Source organism: Carlito syrichta, unplaced genomic scaffold, assembly GCF_000164805.1.
Source record: "Carlito syrichta isolate Samal-C Ts95f unplaced genomic scaffold, Tarsius_syrichta-2.0.1 Scaffold308151, whole genome shotgun sequence".
Classification (NCBI taxonomy): Eukaryota; Metazoa; Chordata; class Mammalia; order Primates; family Tarsiidae; genus Carlito; species Carlito syrichta.
The window spans coordinates 1,030,594-1,054,756 of record NW_007252247.1 but is presented as its reverse complement, the minus strand read 5'-3'; positions in this window follow the sequence as shown (position 1 = coordinate 1,054,756).

The window sequence follows — 24,163 nt, the reverse complement described above, 5'->3', positions numbered from 1 at the left end:
ACCCAGCCAGTAGAGGCAAGCGCCTGCACACCGATGCCTCCGCAACCTGTCCCACTAACTTTCAGGTCTCCTTTCTTCCACTGCTACAGGGGAGGTGCTTCCACTTCATTAAACCGTACACTATGTATTGAAATGGCTTCAGGGAATGCTCAGATTCTGAGGTGTTTATCTCTCCCTCTAGATTGCCAGCTCCCCAGAGCAAAGTCCTGCCCATTTTCCTCTGAATTTCCAGCGCACTGCATGCTGAAGATATGGAAGTCCAGATTTTGTAAGGAGCTGCTCAAGGGTGACCACACTCTGCCCATTCCTGCAAATTTCCTCGAGTCGAGTCGGAGTTTCTTAGATTTCTCTCTGGCTTGGAGCAGGTGAGGTACTGAACTTCTAAAATGCTTGGAGCGTCCAGTGTCCCTGCTAGCTGAGTCTGAAGCAGTTCATGCTGGGAGAAGTGTGTTTCTAAGCTACTGCCACCCAGAGGGCATCAACCAGAGGAATGTGGGTGACCCTGTGCTCGCCCAGAGCTGGGGCTGAGGCTTACCTTGCCTCAAACACCTGGAGCCTAGCATAGCGCCTCCCATGAAATCCGCAAATCAACACAGAGGATTCCACACGACTGAAAATCATATGAATGCTTTCCTTCAGTGTTACAGCTGAAATAATGACAAAATTCTTTCAATTACACTTGGCATTTTAGACACTGCGATTTTATGAAATGTTTCTGCCTTGCCTTAAAATGTTCTGACTCAGTAACCGTGCATGCTTAAGTTTCTGAAACAACTGGAAAGTAACAGCAAGGTCAAAGGGAAATAAAATACAAATGCTACACATACGAAAACTATACTCTCGGAATACAGGGATTCTGGGAACATGTTGTCCAACTGTGATTTTTTTAAACACATAATATTCAGAGAGCAGACGAGCCGCGGGAGCAGTACCAGTTCAAACGCTGACTCCAAGTTCCATCAAGAAAGCAGGCTGCCAACCCTACCTGCCTGCATTAACCTCTACCTTTCTTAATGATGGAGAAGGGGCCCCCAAGACTTTGGTTTTTTTCCACCAAAGTCTTTGAAAGAGGCTGGGCATTGCCCACCCATAAGGCTTTGTGTGACTGAGGACACTCACAGGGTAAGCAGCGGGGACTGCTCTTGCATCTACCTCCATAACTATGTGGCCAGAACTTAGTGTAGAATGTTCTAGATACTCCAGGTGGAAGGGACTCCGAAGCCTCAGAAATCTGAAAGTTTACCTGCAAAGGTCTCTTGGAAACGACTGGTTTTCTCTTCTCTTAATCTGTTTCATCACCAAATAGCTCAAGATGTCATGAATTGTCGGTAAAGGCTATTTCACAAGATGGAACTCTTCCCTTCTCGGCTTCGATTTGATAGAAATAAAATAACAAAGAGAGTGTGGGACAACCTGGGTGTGCAGAACTCACAAAAGCAATGGCTAAGAACAGATTCCATTAATCCCAGGCCTCCAGACAGATTAAGAATGGGGAGGGGGCTCATCAACACAGATGCAGTGCTAGGCATAACGTTTTTCTAGAAAGAACGGTTGCCATTCTCTGGTTCTCTGCCCTCTGCTCCCCAGCGGTGGGAAGGGGTACTCCATGAGAGGAGGCCTCTGCCGAACTCCACCGATCTTGCAGCTGCAGGCTCCCAAACTCGGGGGCCACCAAACCCCTGGGCCAGAGTGTGGTGGCACAAAGAGCAGGAATTCCTGCTGCCTGACTGGGGAATAACCGCCCTCCTCCCACTGTGGTCAAAGGCTGGGACTACCAGAAGAGTCCAGGAAAGCAGGGTAGGGATTTTGGCCTGGAGAGCGTCCCTTTGCCAGAAACTCTGTCCCAAAAAGCAGCAGAAGTCTGCGTGGGGTGCACTGCCAGAAAGCTGCTGCCTGGGTGGGGACCAGGAGCACACAGCCCTGGTGTAATATGCTCACCCTCACCTCAGGACACTGGGCCACAGGAGTGGTTCCCGAGTGCAGCCTTGACAAGGTCACCAGAAGAGGGACTCATTGCTGTGCATTCAGAACACTCTCCAGAAGACTTTCAGAAGAGATGACCAAATGTAGGCTGCATTTGTGTACAGAGGTGGGCACACAACCTGACATATATATCTATATCATGTTGTCATGTGTTATATAAACACATCTTAATATAGAACCAATAGAGTATGCTTATGTGTGACTGTACATACATGCACATGCATGTATACATGTGTATAATCTCTCTATATATATCATGTTGATCTAGGTCCCATCATGATGTCATATATCTCGACATATAGGCAACATACGATGTGTGTATGTATATACACATACGGGTATGTGTATACATGCTCACACACGCCCGTGCACAGACACACACACACACACACACACACACACACACACACACACACATATAACCTTTTAGGTTGGCAATGCAGATGGAGAACCTTGAGCTCTTCCGTTATCCATTCCTCTTCTATCAACTGAATCCCAATTACCCAAAATGTCCAACAAAAAATATGGTTCCCTGGGGGAAGCTGTGATTCAGTTATAATGTGATATATGCTATATGACATATGATTGACATATGATATGTAATACACACACACATATATATTTATATAATTCTCATTAATATGTAATTAACATATTAATAATATATGATTAATATATATACAATTCTCGTTAAAATGCAGGCACCAGAGGAATGAATTCTGAACTGAATTTCTAAGGAAAGGAGTTGACATTATGCCTGAGAAGGGGAATCAATATTCTTTAAATGAGGAAAACGGCATATGTAAAACCACAGGGATTCAAAGGAATTTGCTAGGTTTAGAAACTGGCAAATATTATCAATGTAAAAACAATCCTTATTAATTATCTAGGTTGGGTTTGGGAGCAAGCCAAGATGAGTCAGGCCAGAGGATTTTTGAGCTGAGAGTTAAGTCACAACTACCGTAAACCCTGGGTCCGTGGGCGCCTCGCATCACAGTTAACTATTTATTTTGAAAAAATTATAGATTCACGAGAAGTTGCAAAGATACCACAGAAGTGTGTGTACACCCTTCACCCAGTCTTTGACAATGGTAATGGCTTGCATAATTATAGCACAGTATGAAAAACAGAAAATTGATCTCAGTACATCAGATATTTCCAGTTTTGCATGCACTTTTACATATTTAGTTCTGCAATTTTAGCTCGTGTGTGAATTGGTGTAATCATCAATCAAGGACTAGAACTGCCTTGTCACACAGAGGCCTCCTCTGTGCTATCATGTGCAGTCACACCCATTCCCTTCCCCTCTCCCGTCCCAAAACATTTGCGCTACTCATGGTTTTCCATCTGTATCTTTGATAGTTCAAGAATGTTCCAGAAAGGGAATCATACAGTGTATAACCTTTTGATTTTGACTTTTTTCTCCCACTCTCCCTCACCCCAGCAATGTATTAGGGATCCAATTTCTCTGTCATTTTTTTTTTATTTAAAATTTTTTAGCTGTTCTTTCTAATAGATGTGTAGTAATATCTTGTTGTGATTCTAATTTGTATACATTGGTAATTAATTCTTTTTTATCGTTGGGTAGTATCCCATTCCATGGTTGTGCAGCAGTTTATTTAGTCATTCACTCACTGGAATACCCTTGGGTTGTTTTCCAATTCAGACTTCTGTGTGACACAGGTTTTCATGTCTTTGGACTATATGACCAGGAATGAATGCTTTTTAAGGAACCACCAAAAGATTTTCCAGGGTGTTTGTACCATGAACACTCTCTCACTGCAGCAATGTATTAGGGATCCAATTTCTCTGTCTTTTTTTTTTAAATTTAAAAATTTTTAGCTGTTCTTTCTAATAGACGTGTAGTAATATCTTGTTGTGATTCTAATTGGTCTTTTCCTAATAAGAAATAATCTTGAACATATGCTAACATGCTCATTTATCCTCTCTGGTGAACAGTCTATCTCTTACCCATTTTCTAATTGAATTGTTTCTATTTTTACGGTTGAGTTTTGAGTATTCTTTATATGAGTCATATATTGGGTTGCAAATATTTTCTCTCAGTATGTATCCTTTTATTTCTCTCTCTTAATAGGGTCTTTTGCAGGACAAAAGTTTTAAATTTTGCTGAAGTCCAATTTATCAAAATTTTTGGTTAAGAATCATACCTTTACTGTAATGTCTAAGATTGTTTTTTTCCTGGTCCTTCGACTATAGAGAACCAGTTTTTCAAGGGCTTTGTTTGGTCTGTGCCTGTTGGTGTTTCTGGCTTGCACACTTCTCTAGTGCCTCATTCAAGATAAGCACAATAGATGCCCAAGAAGTAGAGACAGTATGGACCATCCTGCCAGCTATTATCCTTATCCTTATATGGGAGGCAAGAAAAACCCCAAAGGATCCGCCCCTATGTTGCCTTCAAAGTCTGAGGCCTCCAGCTGGTTGTCCTTCTCTTCCTACCATCCAGAATCATGTTTTTATTTTATATCAGATGTCTGTGATTTTTACTATGCTTAGTAGGAGAATTAGGGGGAAATTTGTCTATTCTATCTTGTCTGGAACCAGAAGTTGTTTATAGAATTTTGACTCCGCTGTTTTATCCATATATGTTCCATTCTGGAAGTACTTTGAGGAAGTTTATGAATACAACTATATGAAACAAATTTACAACAACATCGAGTTTCTGTGGAGAAAGTATTTTTGGAGCAAAACAGTTCAATTGATTTAAAATAAAAACAAACACTTAAAATATTTAGTTGCTATATTGCAAGTGGATTAAAAGTTATTTTTCCCAGAATTATCTTCATCAAGATCAATTCTCTCCCAAGTAAATTTTGCAGTCAAACTTTGGTTCATAGATCAGTATTTTGTCTATGTAGCTATTATTAATTTTAGCCTTTGCCAATGTCTACCTTCTATTGTGGACATAGTATTTTTTTTTAACTTCAGTATTTTCTGGATCATTTTTACAGATCTGGATCTGCCAAGAAATTTTGATTTTTCTGACAGTTTTACTGTGAACCTTTTCTCCATTGTTGCTTTTATTTTGTACGGATTCATTTCCACCATAATAATTCATTATGAATAGAATGAAGCATTGGTCTCTTGGGTTTGTTTCTCAGCTAATCCTAAAGAAAAATTTCCCTCAAATTGTCCAAGATGGCGTCTTTGTTCAGGACTGGACAGCTTTTCTTTCACTCTCCACAGAAGAAAAGACACCGAACCTGTATCCTTAGCACCTGCCAGAAGTTCTGTCTCCTCCCCATCACTCCTGGGCACCCTCAGGGGGGTTTCCCTGGGTCTGAGAGTGGGAAAAACTGAGGACTCCAGGAAGAACCAGCTGCAAGGGAGCTGCTGCGACCACCCCAGTGAGAGGAAGGAGCAAAGGCAGGAATGGGCTGGTCTGGAAGTCACTTGGGAAGGAGCTCGACATGGGGAGGGCAGGACCCAGGGAGGGTGTAAGCACGGCCAAGGAGACGTGTTTGGAGCTAGCACAACTGGAACCTTTTTTACAGTGTGGGAAATCTAAATTTGTACAGTCACTTCTTCCTTAGCCCCCAGCATCTTTTGCCTTCCACTTTGCCTCACCTGTTCTCACCCCCTGGCACTGTTGCAGAGGGCTGTGTGCTCGCTTCCCTCTCCTTCCGACGGGGCCTTCAACCCGGAGATCGATCAGGGACAATACGGAAGCGTCAGGAGAAGTCAGTGGTGCAGGCAACGCCAGGGGCGCCCCTTGGTCACTTGAGAGTGAAGGTTTCGTTCCACCAGGAACATCGCCCACTCACATTTTCCTGGCAGAGACACTGCGATTGGCAGCAGTGCTGCCAGGGCTCCTCCAGGGGAGATGCCTCCTCCAAGATGACCAGGGCCAAAGAGGACGTGAGCGTCCTGCAGCACAAGGAAGACACAACCAGCAGCACGCAGGGTTTCCAGGGACACTTCTTGAAACTTATGTCTGCTTCCTGGGACTCTCCAGCTGTCAAGGACACTCCCAATCAAGTCCCCCCAATCAGAATCTCTTCTGCCACCCTCTCCCTAAGGCCCTCACGCAGTCAATGTCCAAGTCTGTGGATTCTTCAGAGACGACCCTCCTGCTCTGGCGTGCAGCCTCCTGGCTTCAGTGACTCACAGTTTTCTCACTGGGTTTCTCCTTCTAGGCCTTTTCCCCACTGCCTCACCTATTTTTCCTTTTCCTTCTGCCAGAGGGAGAGTCCTCAGATGTAAATCTGCATATGTAACTACCATGGCTCAACAGCCCTGGGTGGTTCCCATTGCCCAGAGGCTGGTGTTCAAACTGCTGTGCTTGATGCCACCCAAGGTCCCCAGATGTCCAGCCTCCTGGAGTCTCCCTTTGCTTTAAGGCAAACACAAATCCGGACTTGAATGGAACACAAAGTCCAATTTCCTTCCGAAGACTCCCAGGGGTCCCTCCGGAGGCCGACATATCCTATCTACTTTTGGTTTCTCACTGCTGTTCCAGGCCTTGCAACACGATCCTTCCTGCTGCCAAAGATTGTGGGCACACGGGCACCAACACCTAATGCACACCTAACGCATCAGGATGCAACATTCAACACACTCGACTGAGGATTTAGGCATGGCGTAAAGGAAGGGCAATTCCGAACGGGGGCAAAACAGACTTAAAATGGTGCATCTGATTCCAGAGTTCTGGAATTTGTTATTCATCTGTGCCCTTTTCTAGCAAGTCCCTTGCTTGGAGAGATGAATTATGAGGTGGGAAAAACAATGTGGAAGACCCAGCATTGGCCGAGGCAACATACCTGTTTATTTATCAGGGTGATAAGGGTGAGCAGGGGGTAGCGAGGCTGGAGAGGAGAGAAAAGCTGTGCCGGGAATCGGACCCCCTGAATTCTGGTCCGGACTGCTACATCACCTGACAGAGTGCGTCATTTATGTCCCTTTAACCTCCGTTTCCTTATCTGAGAAATGGGAATAATAACCCTTGCCTTCCTGACTTCTCAGGGTTATGAGAATCCATTGAGAAAATATATGCAGCTGTAAAAATAGAAAAGTAGAGGATTTGCATTCACCAATTCCTCCAGGAAACAGGGCCAGAGTTGAAGGGCAGGCCAGAACCCCGTCCACGCAGACTTTACAATCCAATCTGAAGACTGTAAGGTGTCTAAAACATTATGAATTTAGGAAATGCCTTTTCAATATGGTGAAGATCTAGGAGGGCCCCGACGGTGGTTAGGCCTGGCCCGCTGTGCTGGAAAACTTGCAGCGGCTTCCAGTGAAAAGAACCACCTGGGAAATCCCATGGCGACCTGGCAGTGGAAACAGCCATGGCAGGGGAGATGACAAATGTCTCCGGGGTTTCACAGCTTGAGGGAGTTGGAAGGCTTTTCTAGGACCGGGAAAACTACTCAATCTAGAGGAAGAAGCATGATTGAATATGCTGCAGGGAAGAAATTTCTCCCTGTGCCCTCTGGCTGGGCTTTGTGGCTCCCTGGTACGAATAAACATACCCAGAAACTTTCCCATGGAAGAAGCCCTGGGTTTGCAAGATGATCCTAGACCCGTGGCTGGTGATACCGGAGACCTGCTGGCTGGCGGCAGCAGCCCTGGGACAAAACAAAATGCCACCCAACACAGCCACACTCTGCAATCGGGAGCAGCTGGAGGACAAAGAGCAAGAGTCATCGGCTATTCCCAGGGGTCGGGAACAGGCAACCAGGGCCCAGGTGCCCACCATTGCCTATAAGGGCTGAGCTTAGAATGTCTGAAAGGAGCCTTTCCTGGAGAGAGGAGAGACATGTGGATTCGTTCCCTCCATTCTTGGTGGCATCCTTGCACCCGAAAGGTATTTAAGGGGCTCCCTTACCTCTTTTTCCCATTTCTTCCTTCCAGTGAAGAATGCTGACTGGCTGCCAAGGCCCACGGGACCATTCTCCACCAAGTTTAATAACAGGAAGGCCACGTTTAACCCCTATGATTTCATCAGTTTCTTACAGACACGCTTCCGGGTCCAGATAGGGTCTCCTTACTGTGACTGCTTACCAGCAATCTGCCAAGGAACTAAAGGTTGCTTCTTAGAGAGCAGCTCGGGGGGTCGTGGGGTAGGTTCCATGCTGACCCAGAAATGCCTCCGGGTGGTGGGAAGAGGCTACCACGGAGCCCGAGTCCCAAATGTGTGGAAGCCTCCGTTTCCCTAAGGCCTGGGAGAGCCTGCCAGGATCCGTGCCGGGCTCTACTTCGAGCTGCCACCCCAGTCACCGCCGGCTGCTTCCGTGGCAAAGACAAGCAGGGGATAAAAATAGCAGCTCGGGAATAGAGTTCATTAAGCATTCGATTGTCTTTGCCCCAAATGATATTCCTGGGAATTTCGCTTAAAATCATTTCGCACTGTATTTTAAAACACAAACAAAAGCAAACCTTAAACTCATCCCGGGTCGATTGCTCCTGGCAGACATGTGTGTTTTGACTCGAGTATCAAATGGAGGGGCTTTATTTGGAAGGCCCTCTAACTCTAAATTGGTTTGCAGCAGGGTTTATTTATGAATCAGTTTAAAATGTGGATGCTTTGTTCTCAAATACGAGTGAACTAGTCAGAGCCTGCAAAATCAGAAACAAAACCAAATAGCTGAAGACATTCATTGTATATCCTGGCATTACCGTAGCATAAGGTGACTTTACATTCAAGGAAAATGTGCTCAAATGAGTATTGGGCCCACGCATATTTTAGGGCCGTTTTTTTGCTTTTCTTTAAACTCTTCAGCCTTCCCTATCTCCCCCATCCTGTGCCCATCCCAGACCTCATTATATTAAAATTAGACTGTTAAAAACTATTTGAAGCCGGGCTTGGTGGCTCAGCCTGTCATCCCAGCACTTTGGGAGGCTGAGGCGGAGAGGATTGCCTGAGCCCACGGGTTTAAGACCCACCTGGGCAACTTGGCAAGACCTCATCTCTACAATAAATCCAAAACTAACCCGGCGTGGTAGCGCACGCCTGTAGTTCCAGCTCCTCGGAAGGCTGAGGCAGAAGGATCGCCGGAGCCCAGCAGGTGGAGGCTGCGGTGGCCGGGAGCGGCCACTGCACTCCAGTCTGGGCGACAGAGTGAGACTCCAACTCAAAAAAAAGAAAGCTATTTGAGGTGACATCACTTTTTTGTACAAACCGTCATCCTCTTTGCTCTTGTGAAGCTTTGGTGCACCTGACTGAAAGGACACACCAAGGGGTTGTTTGCAACAGAGAGCCCAGAACAGCCCGCACACCCAAGATTGATTGTAAGCCAACATCATTCGCCCAGATCTCACTCCTGTTTTGGCGGGTTTGCAGGTGGGAATCGCTCCGTTCTGCTCCCCACCTCTCTTTAGAGAGGTTTCCCCTTTCCTCATCCTTTCCTGTCTGTGCTTTCACCACAGACTGACCTGGTACCCACTCTCCAGCCTGAAGGGCAGGCTCAAAGACTCTCCCTTCAAATTTCACCTAGCAAGACTATATCTTAAACGTTTAACACGCGTTCATGTTCATGCCTCCTTGATGCAATTCACCATTTGCAGGTGGCCGTACAAATTTAAAAGGGCCAAGGTTCAAGTTAAAATCTGCAGGCTTCTTCTAGCAATATTTTATTGGGTATTTGAGGATTGAGTAGGTGTTTTTGCCCCTCCAAGAGAGGGGCTGTTGAGCTGGAGGCGGACACAGGGAAGAACCAGAGGCCTGGGATGAAATGTCTCGGCACGTGACCTGCCTTTGTGGTTCACTGTCGCCAAGCTTCCCTGGTCGTGTCTCCATCTGTAGGAGTGGAGCAGTCATACTCCCCAGCTGCCTTCTCAAGCTGGTTAGGAGAACTAACAATGTCCTCATCTTTGCTCACAGTGTTCTTGGAAATGGGCTGAACATCATGGAGAGTCCACTGGTCATGATTCCTTACGAAACCATTTAAAGAGTCAGAATAACTCTCTCCTTTTGACATCCGAGGAAAGATCTCATCCATCATCTTACAAGCTTCTTTCTACAGACAGGGCAGCCTCAAATCGAACCTCTCAGGATGTTTTTGCTTTGTCAACTACAAGAGAGAACCTCAAACCAACCGCCTATTCATCAAAACTTCAGCCATTCCGTTTCGCAGCTGAATCATAACATCCTATGGTTGAAATAGACCTTGGGGAAGTGCCAGCGCCAGCCCCAAAGCCTTCATTTCGAGGAGAGATGGCGACCGAAAGTGGGTGTGGCTCACCCGGGTTGTGCACCGGTTGTTGGCTCCGCTCTGTAAGCCCCACACAGATGCAAGAGCATCCTTCTGAGTTGAGGCTGGGTGTGGAGTTCTCTGATGGACATGCTACAAAGGACAGGCGTTGAGGCTCCGAGTTCCCGTCACCTGTCAGGGAGCAGAATGGGGGTTCCGTCCTTCTCCTCCCTGATTTGTTTTATCCTCACTGTCACCTTCTGGGGACAGCCCTGACTTCCCTAACCCTCTCCCGCCTTCCAACTGGCTTTTAAGACTCTTCCAGTATCTGGTTTGGAGCATCTTCTCCTGTTTAACGACTGGGAAGAAGTCTGAGAATTCCAAGGGAGTGGTTTCCATGGCAACAACAACCTCATGGAAGGTTTTCAGAACTTCTACCTCCTACTCATAGTACTGCAGAAATTCAGAAAGCATAAGGCATAAGGATGAGTGCTAATTATCTGACCTGAATTCGCTGTGGTGGGCAGAAGAAAGACAAGTGCAATGCAGTCTGGCAGGCATTCTTCATCGGCACACCTCCAAATAACTTTCTGGAAGTGAATCATTGTCAGATTATTATAATTTTCTGTTAGAGGTGGCATCAGGTATCAAACCGAGGGTCATTTGCTGTGCTCTGTGGAAGGGTCGGCCTCATGTCTCTGAGGGCGTTGAGTTGTTTTCTGGTATTGCCTTTTGGTCCGTCTGGCAGAAATGATGATCACGTTGATTACGATGTCTCTATCCCTGTCTTGTCTGTGGAAAAGCAGAATAGCCCATGATAATCAGATAGTATTTAAACACAGATCACGGAAGTCCTGAACACTTGGTCTTAGATATCTGACTGCTGATATTAACTAGGCAGATGGATTTTATCTCATGAGACTAAAAGTCCATTAATCCACTTCCAGGACAATGGGATACAGATTCCAAAGGAGCATTAGAGTGGTGAAAAGATGCGTGAAGAGATTCTCTTGGCCAAGCACAGTGGGTCATACCTGTACTCCCAAGCACTTTGAGAGGATGAGGTTGAAGGACAGCGTGAGGCCAGGTGTTCAATATCAGCTTGGGCATCATAGGGAGGCACCATCACTACAAAAAATTTTTAAAAATTAAAAAAAAAAAACAACACCAGGCAAACGTTGTGGCATGGGCCGGTAGTCCTAACCACGTGAGAGGCTGAGGTTGAAGCAGGCTGATCATTTGAGCCCAAGACTGCTGTAAGCGGTGATCACAGGTTGCACTCCAGCCTTGGCAACAGAGTGAGACCTCATCTCAACAAACAAACAAGCAAAAACACACACAAAAAACTATTCTCTCTTGTTCAAGACTCTTTTCACTACTGGAAAGCGCTACCTGTAGAAACACATTGCACTCTCTTAGTTCTTAGGGGTCCATATGGTGGCCATCTCACTTACTTGGTGCCAAGGTCAAGTGCTATTTGTGCTAATGGCATAGACTGGAAGCTACATGCACAAACTCCGGAGCCAGAGGACTCCAGGAGAGCGGCTTTGGAAAAGTTGCTTAACCTCAATTTTCTAACCTGAAAAGCGAAAATAATGATAAGAAGCTGCTAACAGAATTTCAGAGAGAATCACATGTAAATCTCCAACCTATAACAATTGTGGAAAACCTTGCTTTTTATAAGTGTCTATTTTTAAAAATCGACACAAACATTTTTAAAAATGAGAAACAATGAATTGAAATCCAGGTACCCTGAAGTGGGTCATCCCCAGATAGTGTCCTGTAAAGCAAGAGCAGACATTTCCACTAGGATATTTCCCAGAAAAGTTTTCAGAGGCAGCTCGTTGACTGGGCAGAAATCCTAAATGGCAAACTCATTCTGACCTGTTAATGAACGTATTCCCAGCTGGGAGATGCTGAAGGACAGTGGATACTGACTTCAGTTGTTCTTCCAAGTCTGTTGGAACATTCTACTGTTCAGTATTTAGAGATGTGGGTGCAATCTTCCCGCAATCCCCTACTCTACTGTAGAAAGTCTCAGCCTTCGTTACCTCACTGTTTTTCACACAAGCAATCTCCTTCATCTGTACTTTTCAGCTTAAGATTGCACATTTGAAATAATTTAATTTTTAAATCAAGAAGTGAGTGGTAAGAAAGATCAGAATTTTGTTTATATGTTTAGATTTCATTCTGCAAAAGCTTGAGTATCCGTTTTGTGCATACTTACTGGCAATGTGTCCATAGCACTGTATTCGCTATAATGCAGATTGTGACATATTCATCATGAAAGGCACTTGCACAAAGATAATTGGGATCAAATTAAGGTGTTTGAAATGGTGGCAGTGTGTCTGTTTTCCCTGGATCACCCCACTCCCCACCACTAAACTTTTATTCTTGTTTGAGGATGTGCTGTTCACTCCGGCCCTTAAATAGTCTCTCTGTGCTTCATAATTCTGTTTTTTCCAGTGAGACGTCAGAATCATTGAAGGCACGGATTATTGTGGATCTGTCTCCTATGTCCCTTTCATTCATTCAACAGACATTTATGAGGACGATCGGAACCAGCAGTTGCATCTCCTCAAATTCTCTTGGCCTCTCCTCCCCTAGGACTCTGGGCTACTTCCTGCACCTCACCACGGTGATGGGGTCTTTGTAGACCATGCTGTCCATCATCTGGGGCAGATATGTTCAGTGGATAAACCTTGAACTTCAGGGTGTGTGATGATCTGACTTCCCCCAGGGATGAAACCCAAAAGTGAGACGGCATTAAGTCACGTTTCTAGTATTTTGACAAATGATTTTCAGCATCAAGTAATCGAATGATGTAGTGAAGTGATGAATGGGACCACAGAAACCACACCAGACTCCTGAATTGCATCCTACAAGGGGAGAGGCTACAAGTCTCACTGTGGCCTGGGAGAAATCTCCTGTGGCTATTTTCCACCCCATCCCCATGCCCAAATAGGACTTTGCTGATGGCTAATGTTTGAGCTAACTCAGAGATTATTTGGAAAGCTGAGAAAGAGCTTTCTGGGTTCCTCTCCCAAGTCCAATAACATGCACTCATGTGCACAGACATGCACACACAACGTATGCGCTTGGTGCTACGTATTTATCGGGCACTATGCTAGTCCTGTCAACCACTGCACCACTAGCTGTCTTCACGCCATACTCCCTTGTAGATAGAGCATCCAGGAAAATGGGGCTGCCTACTGGATGGAATTTCAGAGTTCCAGGGCTGCCCTCAGTCCATGGTGGAGCAAGAGGACTTAGCTCACCAGGGCACTCATCTGCAGGCATAGAGGGGACATGACCTCATGGGCTCAGCTAGTTAAACTGGCTTCTCATTCAGAAATGACAAGCAAGAACATCTGAGAACCTTCTTCCTCAATGCATCAGTGGATACCAACACCCACAATTACAGAAGTTTGTTTCCACGGAGGCTGAGGGTGGCGGTGGAGAGACAGGAAACATCAGTAGTTCCCTCTCCGATGACCAAACTAAGGCTTGGAGTGTAATCCTGGAAATCATCTTGGACCTGTCCGGTAGCACTCCTTGTGATGCTAACAGTCAAAGAGACCTGTCCTATCCAGTCAAGCCACAGTGGAGGCTGGCGCGTTCTCAGAAGCGACTCTTGCTTTAACAATTAGTATAACTGTGAAGGCCCAACAGATCATGAGGTAGAAACACCTCTGTTGTAAGGTCTTCACCTTTTCGGTTGACATTAAATTGGAAGAAACTGCTCGTGTTAGAAATAATTACTGCTGATAATGAATACAATTAAGCATAAAAGAATCTTTATAACTCTGTTACCATTTGTGCACTTAGAAATCGGCTCATATTTTTCCCTTCACAGATGTTACAATAATGGTGTCAACACTTTTATTTCTTTGTCCATAAGCTGAAAATTATGGCTGTTTCATAAATTGCTAACGTGCTCAAAAGGCGGGGGCCCAGCTGCAGAGCACATGAGTTCAGACTCCTGCCCGAGCCTCGTGTTTCACAATGACCTCAGTTTCCTGTGCCGAATGGGAACCGATGCGAATAAGTACTTGTAAAACTGTTTTTGAAGAGTGAAGTTATGAAGAGGTGCTGCGTGTCAAACATCTGCTCCATCCATTACTCTCAAATAGGAGCTGGGAACGTACGGTAGGGGCAAGAAGCAACAATAAATTAAACTTCTCCTGTGAGCACACTTTCTAGGAGTGTGCCAGTTCGAGCCACGGACAGAAAAAGTGCTAAACAAGAAAAGGGTGGGTTTCTGCTCACTCTTCCAGAGCTGGTTTGGGCAAACAGCAAATATAATCTGAGTTTCTTTATGTCGCCGATGGATTTTTTTTTTGGTCAACGTACAAGCGATGCTTCAACGGTTGATTTGTACAATTCAGAGGCTACATGAGACAATGAGTGTCCCACTCCCTTGAGAAGTCGCAACTGTTTTTATTTCTTGGATGATCTATTCTTCATCAAAACCCTACAAAAACAAAAGAAAATAGTCACTGCAGTTCAATGTGTAGGTTACAGATGGCATCAATACTCCGAGAGTTGTTTATTATATCCACAATTTGACACAGTTAATTTGTTAGGTTACGTCACTGTACCTGGAATCTGCATTTTCTCAAAACTGATGTATGCATTAATTAATGAAAGAAAAAAATATATAAATGCAATTGAGTTTTCACCTCTTTAAGTGGGTTATTTCGGGTTGGTAGTCTAAATGAGCAGTTTAGGTAGCGGGCATCCCCTCAGCTGGTCTCACACTCATACACACACCCCCACGGCCCATCCACGCGGCAAGACAAGGGAGTCAGGAAATTGGGAATGGAATGCTCAGTAATCCTCTCAGCCTTTCCCCTTGTCCAGGCTTCTCCCCCTTCACATCATATATCAGAGACAGCCCGGGTTGTTTATAACCCCACATCATTCCTGGTACTAGAGGCCGGAGCCCCGAATGCACCGGGCGGGGTTTGGCCCAGAGAGAGGAACACGTGCAAGGCTGTGTGTGCAGCCAGGAGCAGACGGGGAGTGTGCAGTTTACACATGGGAAATTCAGAGCAGGCCCCGCGAGACCAGTTAGGCTTCCTCTGGGAATGGGCAGTCTTTGTAAGCACGAGTAGAGAGAGTGAAGATGCAACGGCATCTTCTCCTGGGCGGCATTTGGGGTGCGCCTGTCTTAGAACACCCGTGGCCCCCAAATCTCAATCCTTGGAAAAGTCACGAAAAGACCTCTTAAGCCAAAAACTCTGGGTGTTTGTGTCATCGATCCCCTAAATACATAAGTGATAGTGGAAACATGTCTTCCCACCTCAGTTTCCTTTATGAACAAAATGAGTTGTGTAATGCTGATCGACAAGGACTGAATTCAATCTTTGCATCCCATTCTAAAAATTCTGAAACTAATCTGAGATGATAAATTAGAAAGCTTATTCACATTATGCAAAATTATTCAAAACAGATGGTGAAGTCAATTTCAAGGCTATTTTTTTTTTCTATGCCTAAGAACAAGTGCTGTTACAAGGAAGGCAAAAGTGTAGAATTCAATCTCTTTGCCCTTTGAAATGACCATCAGCACCTCTTTCTAATTATCTGTGCCCTCTGATTGTGGTCCTGGGAGCTGGCTGAGTTAGAGACTGTTTGCACTGCTACTAGACTATGCATAAAGCCCAAATGCCTTTCTGGTTTCTAATTGGCTTGTTAAGCAAAGTAGGCGTTCATAAATATTTGGCTTTAAAGTCATTGTTCTTAACTACCATACTCAAGTGAGGCTTTCTCATCCAGGCAAGCTTGAGATTGAACTTCAACTCTACCAGTTACTGGCTGGGTGACCTGTTCAATTAAAGTGTGACACCCTGGCCGGGCTCGGTGGCTCAGCCTGTAATCCCAGCACTTTGGAAGGCCGAGACAAGTGGATTGCCAGAGCCCACAGGTTCAAGACCAGCCCGGGCAACTTGGTGCGATCTCATCTCTACAAAAAAAATTAGCTGGGCGTGGAAGCGCGTGCCTGTAGTTCTGGCTACTTGGAAAGCTGAAGCGGAAGGACCACCGGAGCCCAGCAGGTCAACGCTGGAGAGGTTGTGTGAGTGCCACTGCACTCCAGGCTGGGCGACAGAGTAAGACTCCAATTCGAAAAAAAATGAAATGAAATGAAAAAATATAGTATGACATCCCTATGCATCATATTCTTCATAAAGCAAGGAGGGTCATTATGCCCAGTGGGCTGTTGGAAAGATGAATGAATTATTAGCACAGTGCCTGGAACATAGGACACAATTTCTAGCAGTGCTTATTATTGTTACTGTTGATGTCTTGATCCTGAGATAATAACAGAAGTGACTTGTCAACTTCTCACTCTCTCCTTTAGCCATCTGCCTATGTGTGTATAATCATAGCTAAACAAATTTGTCACCAATTGTTCAAGACAAACATGGAGCTTAACCTGTGAGGGCTGTGCAGTGCTCTGATTTTATTTGAGTTACTGTTATGTGTTATTGATGATTACAAAGTGAATAATATCAGGTTCATTCACAGCATCCCTTTTAATAGTAGTTTTTGGTGTACAGAGCAAAATCTATAGACAAAAAACTTCATAAGGAAAATTGGGTGAGTGCTTGGGGATTAATAAGTTAGATAGGTATAAAGAAGTTGAACTGGAGTTACTTATTGCTTCCAAAATTATGAAGGTCTAGAAAAGAACTAAAATAGCCAGAGGTGCTCAAAAAATGACCAGATGATTCCTGAGCTCTGGCTGCATGGAACCCTGTGCCTCTTTGCCGTGACATCCAAAGAGTCCTCACACACACAAAATTTGAATGCCTCTGCTGAACCTCCCACAGGACTATAAGCTTTTGGCAGGGCAGTGTGAATGAATACTTTTTAAATAATATTGTAGAGTTGAAATCTGTAACTATAAATATGGATCTGTCCATTTCCCTTTTAGTTTTATCTGTTTGTGTTTATGTAACTTGAAGCTCTGTCATTAATACAAATTTAGTAAAGTTATACCTTCTGGCTGAAGTCACCTCTTTATCATTGTGTAAGGCCTCTGTTTGTGTCTGGCAATATTCCTTACCAAAGTCTACTTTGTCTGATATTAATATAATCACTCCAACTTTTATAAAAAAAATTATTGTTTCTTGGTATATCTTTTTTATTCTTTGACTTTTAACCTATATGTGTCTTATTTAAAGCAGGCTTCTTTAGTAGATAGCATGTTATTAGGGTTTTATTGTTTGTTTGTCTAATCCAATGATCTCTGTCTTTTAATTGGAGCATATAAACCATTTATACTTAATGTAATTATTGATATGGCTGGGTTTCAGTATATCATGTTGCTATTTGTTTTATGTTTGCCCCAACTATTCTTTGTTTCCCTTTCCTCATATCCTGTCTTTTTTGTATTAATTATTTTTATAATTCTATTTTTATCTCCACAGTTGGTTTATGAGTTATATCATTGTTTTATTTTTTTGTGGTTGCTCCAGGATTTGTAATACATGACTTTAACTTTTCAAAGTCATCTTCAAATACTACTGTGCCACTTCTAGTATACTAACCTTGTAACAGTACACTTTATCTCCTCTGTCCCATCTTTTATGCTATTGTTATCGTACATTTTATTCAATATATGTCATAAACTCCAAATATTACTCTTTTTGCTTTAGACACTCAAATATTCTTTGCATAAATTAAAATAATTTAAGAATTATTTTATATTTACCATCATTTTTAACATTTCTGAAAGTCTGCATTCCCTTATCTAGAAGAAATTTTTAAAAAAATTTTTATTTTAAATACGTGTGGTACGATTCAGGGTTAGGTATACAAATGTTCATTATGCAGGTGTCCTTGTTGGTGAGGTGTGCCCCACCCCTCCCCTGACAGCTTCCCACTTCTGCGAATCTCAACCCCCTCTCCCCTGGCAGTTTCCCACTACTGCCATTCCCTTCCTTATAGTATTACAATAGTTGTTCAAGTCTCATTTATGAGTGAGAACATGTGATACTCTGTTCTTTATTTCTGTGATTGGTCACTCAGTATTATAGACTCCAAGTCCATCCAAGGTACTGTGAAGTTCATAATTTTGTTCTTCATGGCTGCCTAATATTCCATCATGTATATGTACCACATTTTTTTTTGTATCCAGTCCTCTTTCAATGGGCAGCACAGTTGGTTCCATGTTTTTGCTATTGTGAATAATGCTGCAATAACCAAATTTTCAACTAGTATTATACTGCATCTAAGAAAATGTAATTTTTTTTAAAGCTTGGGCAGCAAATTTGCTCAGTTTCTGTTTGTATGACAAAGTATTTGTTTTTCCTTCTTTTCAAAAGATTATTTTCTCTGGCTATAAAATTCTTACTCGGCAATTTTTCTTTTTCTCAATACATTACAACTCTATTATTTTCTGTTTTTCAAAGTGTCTGACAAGAAGTTCCTTGTACTGCTCTTTGTTTCTCTGTATATTTTTCCTTTCTTTGGCTGTCATCAAGATTTTCTTTTCTTTTCTTTTTTTATTTTAGTGATTTTGCTTGTACGTGTCAAAACTTGTGTGTGTACACATTGCTTAGCTGGGCTTCCCTTATTTCAAGCAAATGTCTACTTTTTCACTAGATACTTCAACACATTGATTACAGGTTTTATTTATTTATTTCGAGACAGGGTCTCACTCTGTTGCCCAAGCTAGAGCGATCCTTCCACCTCAGCCTCCTAAGTAGCTGCAACTCATCATCAGGCCTGGCTGATTTTGGGGTATTTTTTTTGTGAGATAAGGTCTTACTATGTTTCCTAGACTGTTCTCTAACTTCTGGGCTCATGCAATTCTCCCAGCTCAGCCTCCCAAAGTGCTGGGATTCTGGATGTGAGTCATCATACCCTGCCTGATTACAGTATTTTGAATCCCCTATATGTTACTTCTAATATTTGGGCCTCCAGCCCTGGCAGCTTGGCGAGACCTCTTCTCTACAATAAATCAAAAAAATTAGCTGGATATGGTAGCGCGCACCTGTAGCTCCAGCTACTTGGAAGCCTGAGGTGGAAGGATCGCCGGAGCCCAGCAGGTCGAGGCAGGGGTGACCAGGAGCGTGCCACTGCACTCCAGACTGGGCAACAGAGTGAGACTTCAACTCAAAAAAAATTGGGTTTTCTCTGGGCTTTTTCTGTGGCCTATCTTACTCTTGAAAGGCTTTTTTTTTTTTGTCTTTTGCTTTTGGGTGCGCATGTGTATGTTTAATAATTTTTAATTGAATGGAAATCATTAAATGTAGAAGAGCATTAGCCACTGAGAGAGTATTTGGGCTCAAAATAGGCATGCTTCTTTCTATGTGAGGTCTTTATTGTGGAACGTTGAGTCAATCTAATCATTATTTGAGTTGCATTTGGGTTGTGGTTGCTGTAGTTATATTCAGTGTGCCACAGACTTAAAGTTCCTCCAGTGATGGGCTGTTGTTATTATGTCTAGGCTGCCTGAGGGTTATTTGGTGTTCAGGCAGCATCTTTAGCCTCTAACAATACCTGCACATAAACATACAGCAAGAGTCTCTCTTTATGATCTGTCCTTCCCCAGTGCTAGACGGCTGTTACTTCACTGGGTTCAAGGCTCAGGGTGAGATTAGGGGACTGTGCTCCCACCTTCTGGCCTAGCTTCAGTCTTAAGCAGGCCCTGTGTGTCTGTACCTTGAGGGTGGGATTTTCTTCGTGTTCCTTCCCCCGGCAACTGTGCAGTCGGATCTCGCCATACATGTATAAGAGCGTCTTTGGTGGGGAAACGTTTCCTATTTCTCTCCCATGAGTAGACTTCAAAGCTCTTGTTTGGGGCAGGGAATATTTTCTGGCTCTTTCTCAGGAAGAGGTATGTTTTGATTCTACCTCTTTTATGGAGACAGGGGATCTTTGCCTGTGTTCTGGGGTGGGAGTGGAGGTTTCCTGTCTCTTCCCCAATGGTTTAAGACTTTTCCTTAATATGAAAGGATGTTCTGGGAAGCAGGGTTTTGTGCACATGTGCCAGTGGAGGGGGTTCATATAAATCCTCTCTCCTCTCCCAACATTTCTTGTAAGCACCTAGAAGTGGCCTGTGTAAAATACCCTATAAATGATTGTGGACTCCCCTCGTGTCTGGGGCACCCAGAAACGTCAAGTTCTCATTGCAGTCCATACTCAGCCTTTAGGAGTTTATGAAAACTTTAGCTTTTTTCTTCTTATTTGCTTTCTTGGTGTCTGCCTTTTCCCTCCACGCTCTGCCAAAAATGAGAGCATGAGTGTGTCTTAAGTCTCCTAGGAGAGGCTTGTCACCATTCAGATTTCAGTTTACCTAGTTGCCTTGTGACCTCAGCTCAAGAAAATGCAAGATCTGTAGATTATCCAATATTTTTTTTCTCATTGTTAGTGCGGGAGCAATGCTATTTTGAGAATTTTTTTAATACTCTAAATGGAAGCAAAACTCACAGGCAGAGGAAGGTGGTAAAATGACTTCTGAGACCTTACCCAAGGTCAGAAAGGAACGGATGGCAATGACTCGGTAGGGAGCCTTGAAGCTGTGCCATCTGTAGACTACCTCTTCTTCATATGCCTGTGTTTCTCCACACTCAAGGCCTTCTCTGCCCTTGTATTTGCTCTCCCTTTCCAGGATCTTTCTAGAAGCGAGAGGGTTTTAGTAGAAATAGTGCCATCGGGCAAATCAGCATCAAGTGAATTTTTAACAATTTTTTAAATTGAAAATAATTCAAATTCCACATGACAAATACTTCTCTCTGTTTTTGATGGTACTTGCTTTGTTATCTATTTTAGTGGAAAAAATATCTGGCTTGGCTTTTGAGCACAGGAAAGAATTTTCATAAAACTTACTCTGCCAGTATACTAAAAGAGGCGAAAGATTTGTTTAACAAACACTGGGTAGCTTTCAGTGATGACAGTATCCCAGAAAATAGATGAGTAATAGCATTACCCAATAGTTGTTGGATAATTATTTGCAGATAATCCATTTTTTCACCTCTGGAAGATATTATTATGCTCAGTAAAAGTGTAGATTCTTTGTACTTACTATTTGGGTAGCTTTTACGCTTTCTGTCTATTGCATTATTTTGCAAAAGCAAAACAAAATACACAAAGATAGAAACTCAAATTAGAAATTCAAGTAGACTGAGAGGAATTTGATTTCCTTAAAAAGTTAGTGAAGTAGACCTGCCAGACACCCATGTATTAAAACTATCATTAGTTTTTTTTGTTAGATGAGTTTAGTTGTGTCCAGGTGCTTATCTAGCAGTAAGATGCTTATTGAGAATTTGGCAGAAGTTGGATCTGAGCTAATGTGTGCAGATAAAGATTGGAATATATATATGTACATATATATAGTTACATACAAATGTAACATTAGTACGCCAACATTTTAATATAAAGTGATTAATGGAGGTGTTCAATATAGCCATGCTGGTAATAATGATAACATGGACAGGATTCCCTTGTTTGGAACTGGGGCAGTGGAGAGTGTGCCAACCCACGAAGGAGCTTGATGATAAGTTTCTCAAGTCCCTCCTTCCTCCCTGTATCATGTTCATCTTCTCACCTTTGATTGCTTTTCTTCCTTGGCTTCCCATCTTGGTCAGCGACACCGCCATGCTCCAGACTCCATTTCCAGGAAGCTGAGAGATGTCTCCTGCTCTTACATACCTCATTCCTCAACAGCTGTACCAGAGACCAATCCCTACCGATATTCCTTTCTTTTGCTAATGTCTGTGATCAGACCTTCTGATGGTCTGCCTTCTGGGAGTCTGAGATGCCTCCAAATCTGTCCACGTTGGCTGCCAAAGTGACCTTTCACAACTGCAAAACTGATCACATTATGTTACCCCCTTGCCAGATCATTTGGTATTTCTACCTTGATTATATAATACGGAGTCCAAATTCCTTCTTCTAGCATCAGTGTACTTCTTGACCTGGCCCCTGAGCACATGCCCAGCCTTTCTCTGGGTCCCACCTCCTACTCCTGACTAAGCCAGGCTGTAGGAGGCCTCTTGCTCTGTTTCTGCTACCCCTGGATGCCTGTTGAGCTCCTACCTCCAGGGATTACTCAAGTTCTACTTCCCCTGTGAATTCCTCCCTCTTTTCTCCTCTTCGTCTCATCCTCTTAAAATTCTCCTCTGTGAGTGACCTTTACAGATGGCTTGTGACAGTTGACTGCATGTATTGATTTGAGGTTTGTCATCTCCTCCCAGCATTTACAAACCTTTTGGCTCTTTGTCAAGAGAGGGTGGGTGGGGATGGGTACAGGGTCTGTGTCTTATGGCACAAACGCGTCAGCAAATAAGTTTATTCAAGGAACGTAGATTGCCCGAAGAAATGCATTCTTCTGAGATCCTGTCTTGTGCTTTTGAGGAGCAGAGGACAAAAAAGTGGCACTTTGGAAAGTCTTTGATGGCATGAGAAGCAGATGGGGCATATGTAAGCTGGCATAGTAAAAATGGGCAGTTAATATTTGTGAATCCTTGGAGTGGCATGCCATGTTATTGTCCCTGAGAACCTCTTTGACCTTATATGTTCTGGTTCTTTCCTTTGTAAAATGGCTGTAGGGTGTCTCACTCCAAGACTTTCAACGGTGCCTCTCCTGCTCACGAATCTCACATTTCTCTCCCCAAACCCCAGTCCAAATCAATTTTGTATTTCCAGTAATATCCTAGATAATGTAACGTAGATTGATCCTACAGGCACCTTGACTAAGAACATCCCAACCTGGAGTCGTTTTCTCTTCAGTTCTCCTCCTTTGCCCCCGACAGTTTACCCATGAATTGATGCTATTAACTCTCTGATGTGTCATCTAGACCTCTCAGAAATCTTTGACTTTTTCCTTTGAGACCTTCTCTAAGCATCAACTGGTGCCCAAGATACACCCATTCACCTATGAAGCCTGCAGAACTGACGCTTCCTTGCTTGGATGATTGCAGTAGCTTCAGAGCAGATGCTCTCGTCCTGGTCCTGCCACTTCTTGGGTCATCTTCCAACCTTCCCTCAGCACCATGCAAGGTCCACGAGGCTGACTCCTTATCATGGCCTGATGAGGCACAATGCAGGTGGCCGCTTTGGATTTGTCCTCTTCTCTTGCACAACAGATGCTGAATAGCAGCTCGTAGGACCCTGTCTTTCTCCTGAGCACAGTGTAAGCTGCCAAGACCCAAGTGTTCCTGTTTCTAGAACACCTTCTTCTCTTTTCTCTGCCCTGAAAACTGTGTCCCTGTATTTAATATCCTGTCAAAATATCACCCCTCGCCCCTGATATCGTCTCTGACTTCTCCCATCAAAGCCAGAGCTTTCCTTCTCTAGGTGCCAGGTAATTTGAGCACATACCTCCGGTGAGAAATTATTACACAGGATTGCAATTTCTCTTGCTGGCTTAGGGGGTGCCTGGAGACAGGGTGTGTGTCCTGCTCGCCTAGGTATTCTCCATGCAGGGCACACAGCCTGGAAATCACAAGTACTCAAATATCGGTCCTCAAGTGTGGATTTGAAAGATCAAAGACCCATGAGGGTGGCAGTTGCAGGAGAAAGTGGGGCCGTGGTTAGAAAGAGAAAACGCAAGAACAGATGAGCAAAGCTTGCCATGTGGTGTGTGTTTGTTTTTGTTACTAAAACCTTGGCAGAGGGGGTTAAAAAAAAATATGGTCCTTAACTATTTCGCTTTTTCTAGTATTCCTCTTCCTGGAAAAGAAGCCAAGATATATTTAGAGGGGTCTAACGTTTCTTGGTAAAGTTTATGATTCTAGGACAAATCAAGAGGGCCTGTGTATTGCATGTGTTTGCTTTTTGGCACTTGGCTTCGTAATTACACTCTGCAAATCCTCAAGGACTCTTGCAGTTCCAAGATGCTGCGAAATATTCTCGAGTAAGTCTTTGAAACAGGGAAGTCCAATACAAGATGTTGCCTTTCAGGGTGTGAAGGAATCCATGCAAATGCATCCTGTGTATGTTGTTACCTGGACCGCTTGCTACAAGCCCGCTACCAGCTGATAAACCACATTCGTGGCACCAAAATAGCACGGGAAAGGAAT